At 44.8% G+C, this 12,195-nt stretch overlaps 1 protein-coding gene across 2 annotated transcripts in view; it reads left to right on the top strand.

The window, feature by feature from the left end:
• The window catches only part of pcdh7b (protocadherin 7b), a 102,020-nt gene that overhangs the window by 49,323 nt on the left and 40,502 nt on the right, over positions 1–12,195 (top strand). The gene's annotated exons all lie outside the window — the stretch shown is intronic.

Below are 12,195 nucleotides of genomic sequence, written 5' to 3'. Positions count from 1 at the left end.
GTGAGTGGGAGCGGTGGAAGAAAAAAAAAGAGCCTATTGTAAAGGCAGTCCCCGGGTACAGTACTGCATAACCTTCTCACAGCCATTCTGAGCTAGTCTCCTACCAAGACCAAATATGTGTGTGTGTGTGTGTGTGTGTGTGTGTGTGTGTGTGTGTGTGTGTGTGTGTGTGTGTGTGTGTGTGTGTGTGTGTGTGTGTATCTGGGTGTGCAGTGAGAGATGGGGGTAATGGTCCCATTCATAGTGTAGGAGTCTGAGGCGATGCTTAACAAGGAGGAGCTGTCTTGAGAGTGCTAAGCCTAAGTGCAGAGGCTTTCCCCACTGCAGCTTAGGATAAAGATATTCAAATGGCATACAGATTCACTCTTTTTTTTTTTTTTTTTTTTTTTTTTTTTTTTTTTTTTTTTTTTTTTTTTTTTTTTTTAGATGGAACTGTTTTGGAGATAATGTCTTAACTCGGCTCAGATCAGTGGAGTCGATGTGATGGTCCGCTGTATCCACAAGATGAAGCCGGGGGAAAAACCTTTAGGGAGAGGTTAAATGTGTAGTTATGAGTTCGAAATGACCCCCAAGAAAGCAGATAGAAAGTCAGGCACAGATGTGAACATCAAAACAGGCCGTTACAAAGGTGCCCACGCTGAGCTTTCACAAATTTTGGCCTCAATGCAGATTAAAAAGGATTTAAAGCACTTTAATGTGAGCTGATAGGGCTACTTAAAATCTGCCTTTTCAGACGATACTGGCCGAATTTTCAATTTGGTCTCAATGTAAAAGTAATAGGACATGGACAGGCGATAGCAGAAATCCTCAAGTTACATGAGAAGTGAGGTCAGCCTGTCAATCAAATCCACCTTGAGACCCCCCTAAAAAAAAAACCAGTAATAAATGTAAAATAAATGAAACATTAAATACCAAAACCAAAGCCCATGTATCTATAAGACATTGTCCAATGTGGAATATTTTACATTTAGCACATTGACCCAAACTATGTGGTAATTTCATCCCCGTCAATTCTGGTTTCGGCTCAGTGCGCATATGTTGTTAATTCTCCCTCTTTTTTTCCTCAACAGTTTCAGAGGGAGCTTTTGTAAAGTACACTGGAGCTTTAGACGAGATTTGTTGGAGGAACTAGAGTCAAGGTCAATTCATGAATCAGTCTCCATCCAAGAGAAACTGCCAGGCTCTGCTGCTGCTGCTCGCTATCTTTAGTGAGATCAGCTGAACTGTGTGTCTGTTAGTGTGTGTGTGTGTGTGTGTGTGTGTGTGTGTGTGTGTGTGTGTGTGTGTGTGTGTGTGTGTGTGTGTGTGTGTGTGTAAGATGGAAAGGCAGTGGTACAAGTGAGTTTGTGTGGAATTCGGGCCTGTTTTGTTCAACATATTGTTTTCAATCTCAAAGCAACCCCAGCATCTCCTACGGTTTGTATTAGGAACCTGGCGTTAGGAGGCCGAAGGGGCGGCCTTGAGGTCTGGGAGACGCTAATTGGTCTTTGGTCCTGTCATTCAATCTGAGAAAAAAAAGGCTTTATGCTTCCTGTTCAAGTGTCCTTGAGGAAGACGCCGAGCCCCTTGCTTGCCCACTTAGGCTAGGTCACTGTGGCTAAGGGCTTCAGCTATATACCGAAGTGTAAAGTAAATGCAATCATCTAAGGTTAGGGCAAATATTGGCAAAGTGCTTCACCCTCTTGAGGGATGCTAACTACAGTCATTAGCACTCCCCCTTGTGTAGTAGCCAGAACACACACACACACACACACACACACACACACACACACACACACACACACACACACACACACACACACACACACACACACACACACACACACACACACCAACAGCACTGCTTTAAGTGTAACCTTAGCCATTTCGGGAAACGATGGAGTTCAGAGGAAATAGGGAGAACAAGAGTTAGCAGATGGCCTTGCTGTGTCGCCCAGTGTTGGCCCGAGCGTCAATGGTTACAGGTGATTACAGGCATTTATGAGCGTAATGCGGCGCAGAGTCGCGGTGAGTCAGTTTTATTTCTTTTTTGTCCTGATAAAGACCAGAAGGAGGCAGGGGAAAGGCGGAGAGAATAACTGCGTGTAGTTGAGAGCGATCGGAGTCAACGCAACGCAATAAAAAACCCTCTGTGCCTCTTCCAGCTCTAACTTGCTTGTTGTCGATCGATGTTCGCACGATGTTCAGGAACAATCGTCCTCTACTGCAGCTGCTCGTCTGTCTCACACACATGAATGCACGCACACCAACACACACACACACACACACACATGCGCAGGCATCCGTACTAACACGGACCCAGACAAACACACACAAAGACAAAACACACACACACACACACACACGGTCTGTCTTTCACTCTCTGGCCTCCCGCTCTTCATCCCCTACTTCCTTTCCAGCACGCACAGATGTGTCGAGGGACCGTGTTTTCTTTTTCTTTTCCTCATCTCCTTCATCAAGGTCAGGTTTCGAACTTTATTATTTTCTATTGGTTGACTTCTTTCCACGGGGAGTGTCAAATAGGAGAATAAAAAAAGAAAAAGAAAAGAGAAAAAACAACAACCTCTCCATCCGAGACAGATTCTTCCAGAACCCGTCTCCAAACAGGGAGTGCTGGGGGGTCATCGCGGGAATATGAACACATTCTTGACCCAATCCACACTGCACAAACGATCACACTCCTCTGTAGTTTCCTCCTCACAGATGTTGTTTGGGCAGATTGAGAGACAGTCAAAAGCTGCATGTCAGGAAACCTAGGAGAATTCTGCTGCCTCTTCACAGATGTTGCAGAATTTTTTTGTTCTGTTGAACAGCGCACAAAGAATTCAATTTGTAAGTTTTAGAGCGTGTAAACTATTTTACCATGAATCTCGAGCAGCACATTGAGCGCCCCCCTTGTTTTGCTCAGCCACGGCATTTTTTTTTTGTGCATTTCACGAAAGTCTTGATCTTTTTGATGCACAGCTGGGCCCCTCACTTATTCATAAGCTTACCCTGGTGCTCATCAGATATTCATAAACGCTGAGTGTTTGGAGTCAAACACCCGATTAGGTCGTTACGGATGTGGAAGAGCCCTTTCCAGATGTACGCCGGCGTTATCGCTGGGTCAAAGACGGGCGCTCTATTATTGATCTCCACATCGCCGGGGGCGGGGCAGCGGATTTATTATTTTTTTTCTCCGATTTTTACCATGTTAGTTCAAGTACACCTCAAAATAACATGCTTCCACGCTGCCCTTTCATCGCGAGTCAGGTGTCTGAGGTGTGCAAAGTGTTTTCTTGTGGAAACCCCCCCCGCACAGCTCCGGGGCACTGAAGATGTAGTAATTGTTCAGTGCAGCTATACGGTTTTGCACTTCCTAGTCGCGGTAGGTCACGCTGCCAAGGATTTATGACTATTTGATCCACAGCATGAATCCATTATATGCTTGCTTTCTTATGGAAAAAAAATAAAAATGCTCATGTTGGATTTGAACCTTTTACTCGAGCTTCACCTCCTTGAGTTTTCACCGTGCCGTGCTGCTAGCGGCTAATGCTATACACAGGTACGCAAAGCTAATACTGTATATCCTACGTGGACATGTGTGTGTGTGTGTGTGTGTAGGATGACTTTTAAGCGGGAAAACTTTCCTCAACAGAACTTGTTTTTCATAACTTAGGGGTTATTCGTGCCTCGCGATGCCCACCAAGAGGTTATATATTAGTTTACTCGACTTTTTTTTTTTACTTACCACCACATCACTGAGTGCATCTCACAGAGGCTGATGCCGGATTTCATTTTTACGCCGGCTGCTAAGACAGATGAATAGTGCAAATTTATTGTAGCCTCTGAGAGAGTAATAGCACGTCCTACTGGCTGCTAATGTTAGCATGCCTCCCACGTTTCTGTGCTTTGGCTGCCAGACAACCACCACCCCTCCAGCACACACACACACACACACACACACACACACACACACACACACTCCAGGCTCTATCTCTCTCCCGCTGAGAAATCCAGGGCTACCACCGTTGGATTACAAACATCATCATTTAGTGTTGGCTAGCTGGCCCCGATAGAGTAGGACAGACAAGTGGCACATCACGGCGGCTGTCAGTGAGGTAGTCCAGTAGTGAGTACAGACACAATCTGCACTGATATGCACACTTTTACACAGAGAAATAAACACACATGCTCAGGCGTGGAAAAACAAATAAGCTTTAGCCACACACACCTCATTCAGCACTGCATCATTTTCCAGCTCTGTGAAGCACCTCACTAGATCACTCCACTGTTGTTTCTGTCTATTTCCAAAGCTTTGCCCGCTGGAATGCTGCTTAGCCTGGTTATTAATCTGCATTTGTGTGTGTGTGTGTGTGTGTGTGTGTGTGTGTGTGTGTGTTTGTGTGTTACTCTGTTCATTAGGCAAGCCCAATTGTAGGGCCAGATGGCAAAGCGAATTTGTTTAATTAAAACCATTCATATTTCAAGAGGGGAGCGGCAGCGGCACTGGTCTTAGGTCTGATTTCCCCCAACTTGGTGGAGGCATGGGAGCGCGTGTGTGTGTGTGTGTTTGTTTTTGTGTGTGTGTGTGTTTGTGTATGTGTTGCGTGCCCATCGGCACCCAGTAGAAAGCGGTATCGAAAAAACCCAAAAAACACCCTTCGGAAGACGCTCGCACTATCAATCAGCATGTTACACCCGATTTCCCTCCCCAAGGTCGCACTCCATGTGTGCACGGGTTAAAAAAAACATAAAAACGCTTCAACATTAATTAGGAAATTGAAAATCGGGACGGAAATGAGAGAAATAGTGATGAGTTACAGTTACAGTCAGGTGCACTTTGCAGCAGGGTTTGCACTGAGTGTGTGCCTGCAGTCCTCCGCCGTGCGCCTCTTGATTCATTTCCATCTGTCCCCTTACCTCACGCCCCGTATTTCTTTTTGGTGACGTCCTCAGGCGGGCCGACAGCGAGGGAGATGGAAAGAACAAGAGGACCTGGCGAGATGCCGTGAGAGACAGCAGTGAGGGAAAGCATGGCAACGCAGAGTAAATGAGTAACACATTGCTCAGGAGCCCAGAGATGGATCGAAGGATGGGAGAGATTTTTTGGAAAGAGACCAGCAAGATAGAGAGGAAATAAACAAATACAACTAAACAGTATATAGGGATAGAGGATTGAGAAACAGAAGGTGGGGAGGGAAAGAAAGTAAGAGATGGGGTTACATGCGTGGAGAAGTTGCCAGCAGGGAGTGGCGCTTGACAGAGATGATTGATCACTGCTCAGCCGGAGCAGGCAGGTATTCAAATCATACCCCCAGTGTCACATCCACAGTCCTGTCTTCCTCTCCGTCTCTCCACATGGGCACACATGGACGGCAAAGCCCACCCAGTGGCGTCTAACTCCTGTAACACACCACCACCCAGACAGAATTAAGCCTGAAGAAAATAAACCTGCTAATTCACATGACGCAGGGAGATCAGAGGATTCTGTTTAATAACGCTTCCTGCTAAAAGATCAGTTCAGCAAAATCTACTTCTTTTGGTATCTAGCCATGCATCATTTGCTCAGGTTTGGAGATAGACACCACAGTACAGAAAAAGATTAAAATAATTAAGCATCTCTTTCCATAAACAATGTCCAGGTTACTCTGGATAATCCACAGGCCTCACTGCAGACAGTTCTCATTGTAACTTTATACCGAAGAAATATTCCCTAAGACACTGACAAAATATATATTTCAGGGTTCGTAAGTTGATGTAATCACATTTTTTTCTAGACGATGTTTCTTTTTACATCTTCTTTCATGTGAATCTGACCTCTTTTGACCTCCAAAAACAGGCCAAACCACTCCACTTGAGTATAATTAACAGTTTTTCGGTGTCATTTTTCAGATTGTATTCAACCTAATTGTATTTAGGTGGTGGCAGACATTTAAACAACTGAGTTGCAAATTACAAATAGTTTTCTTTACCGTCCAAAATATTACACGCTCTGCGATGTAAGATGCTGCAAGAGAGACTGCCAAAAAAATAACCAAGAACTGTATTGTGTAGGTCCGAATGGGGATAATGGAATTGTTGCTGTGGCGTTTTGTGTAGCGAGAGTCGGGCTGACACCCACTCTTGACAGAGATTTAAAAAAAGCCATTCAGCTAGCTTACAAACGATGATACACGGAGTCATCACACAGCCACGACAGGCATTTGGTCTGTGAGAGAAAAAAAGCAGTGCAGCCACTTTATACTGACTGTGTATGAACAGAATATGAGCATTTCATTTTCTTACACAGAGACAGGCTGTAAATGTGTTTGAAAGGTGTTATTGTCAAGTACTCGCAATAAAAGCTCCACGCGTGGGGGGGGGGACATGCACGCGCGTCCACTTACATGTCAAAGATGGTTGTCTGTTGTGTTTTTTGCATCGTTTTCTGGAAGCTGGAAGGAAAGAAACCATAAGTCAACGCTTGTAGGAGACTGAGGGAGAGGAGCATTATGGGTTTCCATGAGACCGCAAAGACATGACTGTATTTTCAATGAGAGCCGACAGTCATACACGCCGCCATGTGCCTTTTTAGGCGCAACGAAGCGCAGACTAGCAATTTGGCTTGTCTCCAAATGGCACGGGCATTTGTTATGTTCGTAGTAAAAAAATAAATAAAAAAAACACTTTCTCCGACAGCTGTTAATTTGGAATGCACCTTGCTTATTTTTTTTTTACCCCCCCAAACCACCCACACAACTCTCTCACGATATCATCACTCCTTGGCGTGTGTGTATATATATATGTGTGTGTGTGTGTGTGTGTGTGTGTCAGGTGTAACATTTGGTGGGGCGGTCTTCAATGAAGACAATTAAACACCTCCAAGGCACTCAGCCAAAGACTCCCGCCCTCCCTCTGTCCCCCCCTTTTTCTTCCCAGGCACTCTGTCTTCTGCTCGTTCCTCCCCCTCCTTACCCCCTTACCTCCCGGTCTTCCTTCTCTCTCTCTAACTTTCCTCCCCTCTCCGTCCAAATAAGCGGTTAGGATTCTGAGCATGATGGTGGTCGAGGTGAACAGGTGGTGCAGAAGGAACATCGGGTGCGCAGCGCGGGGACACGGCGGGTGCCATGTCTGTCCCAGTGTGACGTCTATAGCATGGGAGGGAGCTAGCTGCAAGCTATGCCAATAATCGTACTGGCTGCCCGCGAGTGTTTATTTATTAATCCGTACATTTTCTGATCATTGAGCGTGGGCTGAGCATCCAAAGAAGACCACTGCAAGGGGACAACTGTAACATATGTATGCACATATGTTCGCCATGCCAACCTCACACCAGCAGCAGATCTGAGAGAAAACGCTGAGAAAAGAATGAAGGCATACGTTTTTTTGTTTGTTTTTTTGAATTTGTTGAAAAAGCACAAACAAACAGAATTCAGAAAAACATATTCAGGTGTTCACACATTCAGTAGGGCCGACACCATGCTGGGGCCCGCTCATGCATTCATTCATGCGTTTGCCAAACATACTATACTTTATGTGCAAACACCGCCTCTCACCAACCCCTACTCATATCTCGCAGTTAAGGCGCGTACACAAATCCATGAATAATAACTCTGCTGGAACACTTTTGTCCTGCTCGACACATTCTTTTCAACTCGCCTGAAAAATAATAGTAGGTGATTTAATTTTGCACACAAGGAATTCTGGGCCGATTATGAAACGCAGCTCATTTATGTGATTAAAGAACTTTCCGAGAAAAACACTAAAAACGTGAACATGTTTTGCCAGACCGGACTGAACCAACTGGAACCAGATGCAACCAGCTTACAGCCAATAAACATAAATGTGACTTCATTATTAATGATTGTTTGCCAAAACTTGTAAGAGACACTCATCTTGACCTTTCAGGTAGGAATTGCAAATGGTGTACATTCAGTCTGTTTGTGCATGAGCGGACCCGTGCACGTTCCAGACCTTTATCTGTTTATCTAACACAAGGCCCGCCAGCAGCTTAACCTGCAAAATCCAATATTTCACATTATGCTTTCTTCTGCCGCCCCCAACTTTGTTCCCAACTTACTAAAAACACACAAAACACCCTAAAGCTTTTGTTTTCGTAGCTTTTCTTTGTAGCCACCCTGTCGGGGTTTTACCCACGTGTGCCTATTTACAGAGCAGCTTGCTGTGCCACATCTCCAGCAGGCATTGCTGTGAACTGGCATTCCGTCTGGGAAAGGGATTTTGTCAGGGAACTCTTCACTCTGCCAGCAGCAGCAGCGTCGGCTGCTACCGCTAATTGATACCAATTAGGTCGTATAATTTGGGAATTTGACATCGTGTTTGTCTTTTAATCGGGCTGGTTTGATGACTCAGAGACACACCGTTAAATGCTGTAAAAATGTCAAAACACTGGCAAACAAATGCTTGCTTGCTTGCTACGGGCATCATGTGGGAAGCTTGTGCTGTTTCAGTGTGAGTGGACGGTCTTGGTGTGGGGTTTCTAGTAGCTTAAGATACACCGTGAGATTTATTGTCCAATCTATTGGCTTGTATAGCAATAACGCTAATAACAACTGTTACAGCAAGTGTCGCTTTCTTAAATTTAGCATTCAGATAAACATGTAATTAAATCATTTAAACCCCAGTATAACACAGTGTTATATTTAGGGCTGTGTATTGGCAAGAATCTGGAGTTATGTGCAGTTAAATATCATTACTACAACATATGATTACAGCTATGTCACACTGCGTTATCAATCATTTAGTAACTGTTAATACACTAGTTACAGATGCTTCATATAGGACATATAGTGGCAATTGCATTAATCAAAACTCTTACAAAGGTCCTTTCTTTGGCTATAAATGATGATTTAAGTGTTTATAAGCTGCTTATAAACACGACAGTGGGCTAAAGCGCTTTAGAGGAAGTGGTGTGCATCAATACTGAGTGCTGAAGAAAAATACATGTGTGTGTGTGTGTGTGTGTGTCCTCCAGCATGCATGTTTAATATAGCCGGGTGTGTGTGTGTGTGTGCGCACATGCCTTTTTTTTTTACGTGCATGTCTTGGATCCAGGCGGCGATGCATCACACTCTCAGCGGTGCAACAAGACTACGGGTCCGTGGCCCCACCAGAACTTATTTTTACTCCCCCCCTCCCTCCCTCCGCTCCCTGGCTTTACCAAAATAGATGAAAGCTTGCGCAACAATGGAAGAAGGGGGTTATCCTCCCGCTTTGCTCTCCCTCACTCTCTTTGAGGACTAATGTGTCTCATATGGAGGAGGGGGTAAAATGAAAGGCTAAAACAGTCTATAGAACGTGGCTCTCCGGGCCGCCCCCCTGGCAGAGCCGTGTTAGAGGTGGCACACACTGTGACCTTTGACCCTCGAGATGGGTTTAATAATACCCCCCCCTCTTCAAACAGAAAGACACATACAGAAGGCTTTGACACACACACACACACACACACAAAAACCTCCTTATACAGCTGTATGCATGCTTGCACACAATCCACCTGGAGGGACAATATCCTCCTGAGTTCCTCTAGCTGAGGAATTTCATTATTTTGTCTCTCCTTATTTCCTTTTGCCAGGGTTTCTTTCTCCTTTTTTTTTTTCCAAGGCGCCGCGCTCATGGACACAATTACTCAGGGTCATATATATATGCATTAGTGAAAAAAAAGAAAATCCCCTTGCAAAATAGATGTGTGGGTATTTATTTTTCTATTTCAGGGTTGGGGGGAAAAAAGAAAAAAAAAGAAAAACGGATACTCATATTTCTCTACCCTGAACAATCCGCCTGTGGTTCTCTCAGAAGTCTAAAGAGAAACAGAGGATACGGTTTTGTCCGAGCGAGAGACTTAGTGCCTTTTGCGAGATACTTTTTTTTTTTAACAAAGGCTTTGTCAATTTAGTCCATTGAACCGGTTTCCCTAGAAACTGCGAGGCAAGAAATGCACATAATGGTCAGCATTAGCACCATACATGTTTTATGAAGGCCTAGAGCTTAAGACCAAACATTCCCCCAAACCGTTAGCATGGGATCAGTGTGGTGTTGTGTGTGCTGCTAATATTTGCTTCTGTTTTGTCAGTGTGAATCTGCTTTTTTTTTAATATATGTATTTTCTTAGATTATTCCTATACGTACAGCACCCTGCATAAAGCCACACAAAGGAAAAACTCAATGTACTTTGATGCTTATTTCCAACAAGAAAATACTCTTTTCTCAGTCTCTCTCTATTTCTTATTCATAAAAAAACCCATTATCTCTCCCACATGATCGTCTTTCTTCCTCTCTGTCGCCCTTCGATTTAAAGTTGAAATTAACTGTTGTCAGCCAAAACAGGGAATGCATTGCAGGGAATAAAACAACTCCGTTGACAGCTTGGGCCTTATTTAGGGGCAGCACGCGACACCCCCCACCCACCCCCTCACGCCGGGATGAATATGCATTTGCATCCAGTAATAGAAGTGCCGCATCATCTTGAGCCCGTGCTTTGAGAAATTTCACCCTGAATCTCTTTCCATCACCGGCCTCCTGTGCTCCCCCCCCTCCCTGTGTTGTTTGTAATTTCGGTGCACCTGGTCGCGAAGGCTAAGAAGCGTGCATCCAAACATACAAATTCCCCCAGGTGTGGATTCTTTTTTTTCTTTTCACCTCAAGGTTAAAAAACAAAAACAAGCAGCAGAAAGTAATCCCTCTCTCCTTTGTGCGCCATTCACCGTGGCAACTGCCTTTTCAAGCCCGTGAATGGCTGCAATCACCTCACAAAGCTCCAACTCGGTTATGCCCATTCGCTGATGACTGCGTCCGAAAGCACAACTTCCTGAAAGGGATGGGGGGGGACGCCAAAGCGGCAGTCAAAAAGCCTCCGTTTTAACGCACAATAGTAAAAAAAAAAAAAAAAAAAAAAGCACCCGGGAGCCAAAACATATCAGCGGACACGATCAGCGGGGAAGTAACGCGACACTGAAAACCAAACAATGGCTGCAACTGTGGTGTGGTTTTGATGAGGGAAAAGCCAGGTGAGTTGTTTTTCTTTTCCCCCAGGGAGGGGGCGGGGTTTGCAAAAGGATTAACCCTTTGAACAAAGGCAATAGAAGCACACCTGTTTCTGTGCTGTTGTAGCAAAGCGTGCGACTCTTTGTCGGCTTTCCTGCCCCTTTTGTTTGCAGTCCCGCCCGCAGAATAATGGCTACCTCGAAGGCTAAAACAATAGCATTTATCTTGTCTGGAGCACAAAGTCACGCCTTAGGCAACCACTTTAGCAGAGGTTGTGGGACGAGTCACAGGAGTGTCTCCACAGGGCACACATGATTAGATCTAATGTGGAGGGGGGAAACTAACTAATGAACGATGACCAGCAGAGAGTGAAGCATTGCTTAAAAAAAAAAAAAAAAAAAAAGAAAAGTTCAACCCCGCCGCTTTGCAAGTCATCTAATTTCCTCAAGTTATTCCAGTTTTCTGTTCTTTGATTTCTTTCTGTGACTTCTTTTTTTTTGGGGGGGTTTCACACATTGTCTCGGCATCAAGCAACCCTTCAACTTTCATCAGGCGTGAGGAGAGAGAGAGAGAGAAAAGGAAGCAGGAAGAGACTGACATGATGACAAAAGACGCCCCTGCATGCGCCCCCGCCACCGATGGCCTGACAAAACAGAGCGTCCTAATCCAGATGATGTGCCTGCATGTCCGCTCACAATGCCCGCCAACATGACACACAAATACATATGCGACGGGAGCCGATTTAAAAACACACAAGAAACGCTCTCTATCTATCGCTTTGAGTGAATGCCCTGAAAATCAGCTTTTGGCAGCCTCGGCAAAACATTGTATCGCCTGCAACTTGCTGCGAGTGAATGGATTTGTTTAATTGTTGGAGGGATGCAGCTAAGAAGAGGCTTACCTCTGACAAACCAAGAGCTTGTATACATAGAGAAGAAGGAATCCTTTGTGCTGTAGGTGTAAGTGAAAACGTAATATGAAATACTGAAAAAAAAAAAAGAAAAAGCCATGTTTGGACTGTTTTCAAATTAACACTAGAGTGTCTATTGGTTGCACCAGGCTGCTGTGTTCTCCGCTGCATGCACACTGGGGCTGTGGGATGCAGAGGAGTGCTGTTTAGCCTGCCTCCCACACATAATGCACGGCTCGGATTTGAAAATCTTCTGGAAGTGACAGATTGGGTTCACACACTGCGCTGGGAAACAAGTTACAGTCATTATCCAGTTATAGCGG

The sequence above is a fragment of the Anoplopoma fimbria genome, chromosome 7 (genome assembly GCF_027596085.1).
Source record: "Anoplopoma fimbria isolate UVic2021 breed Golden Eagle Sablefish chromosome 7, Afim_UVic_2022, whole genome shotgun sequence".
In the NCBI taxonomy this organism is placed as follows: domain Eukaryota; kingdom Metazoa; phylum Chordata; class Actinopteri; order Perciformes; family Anoplopomatidae; genus Anoplopoma; species Anoplopoma fimbria.
This window is presented reverse-complemented; position numbering and strand designations above follow the sequence as displayed.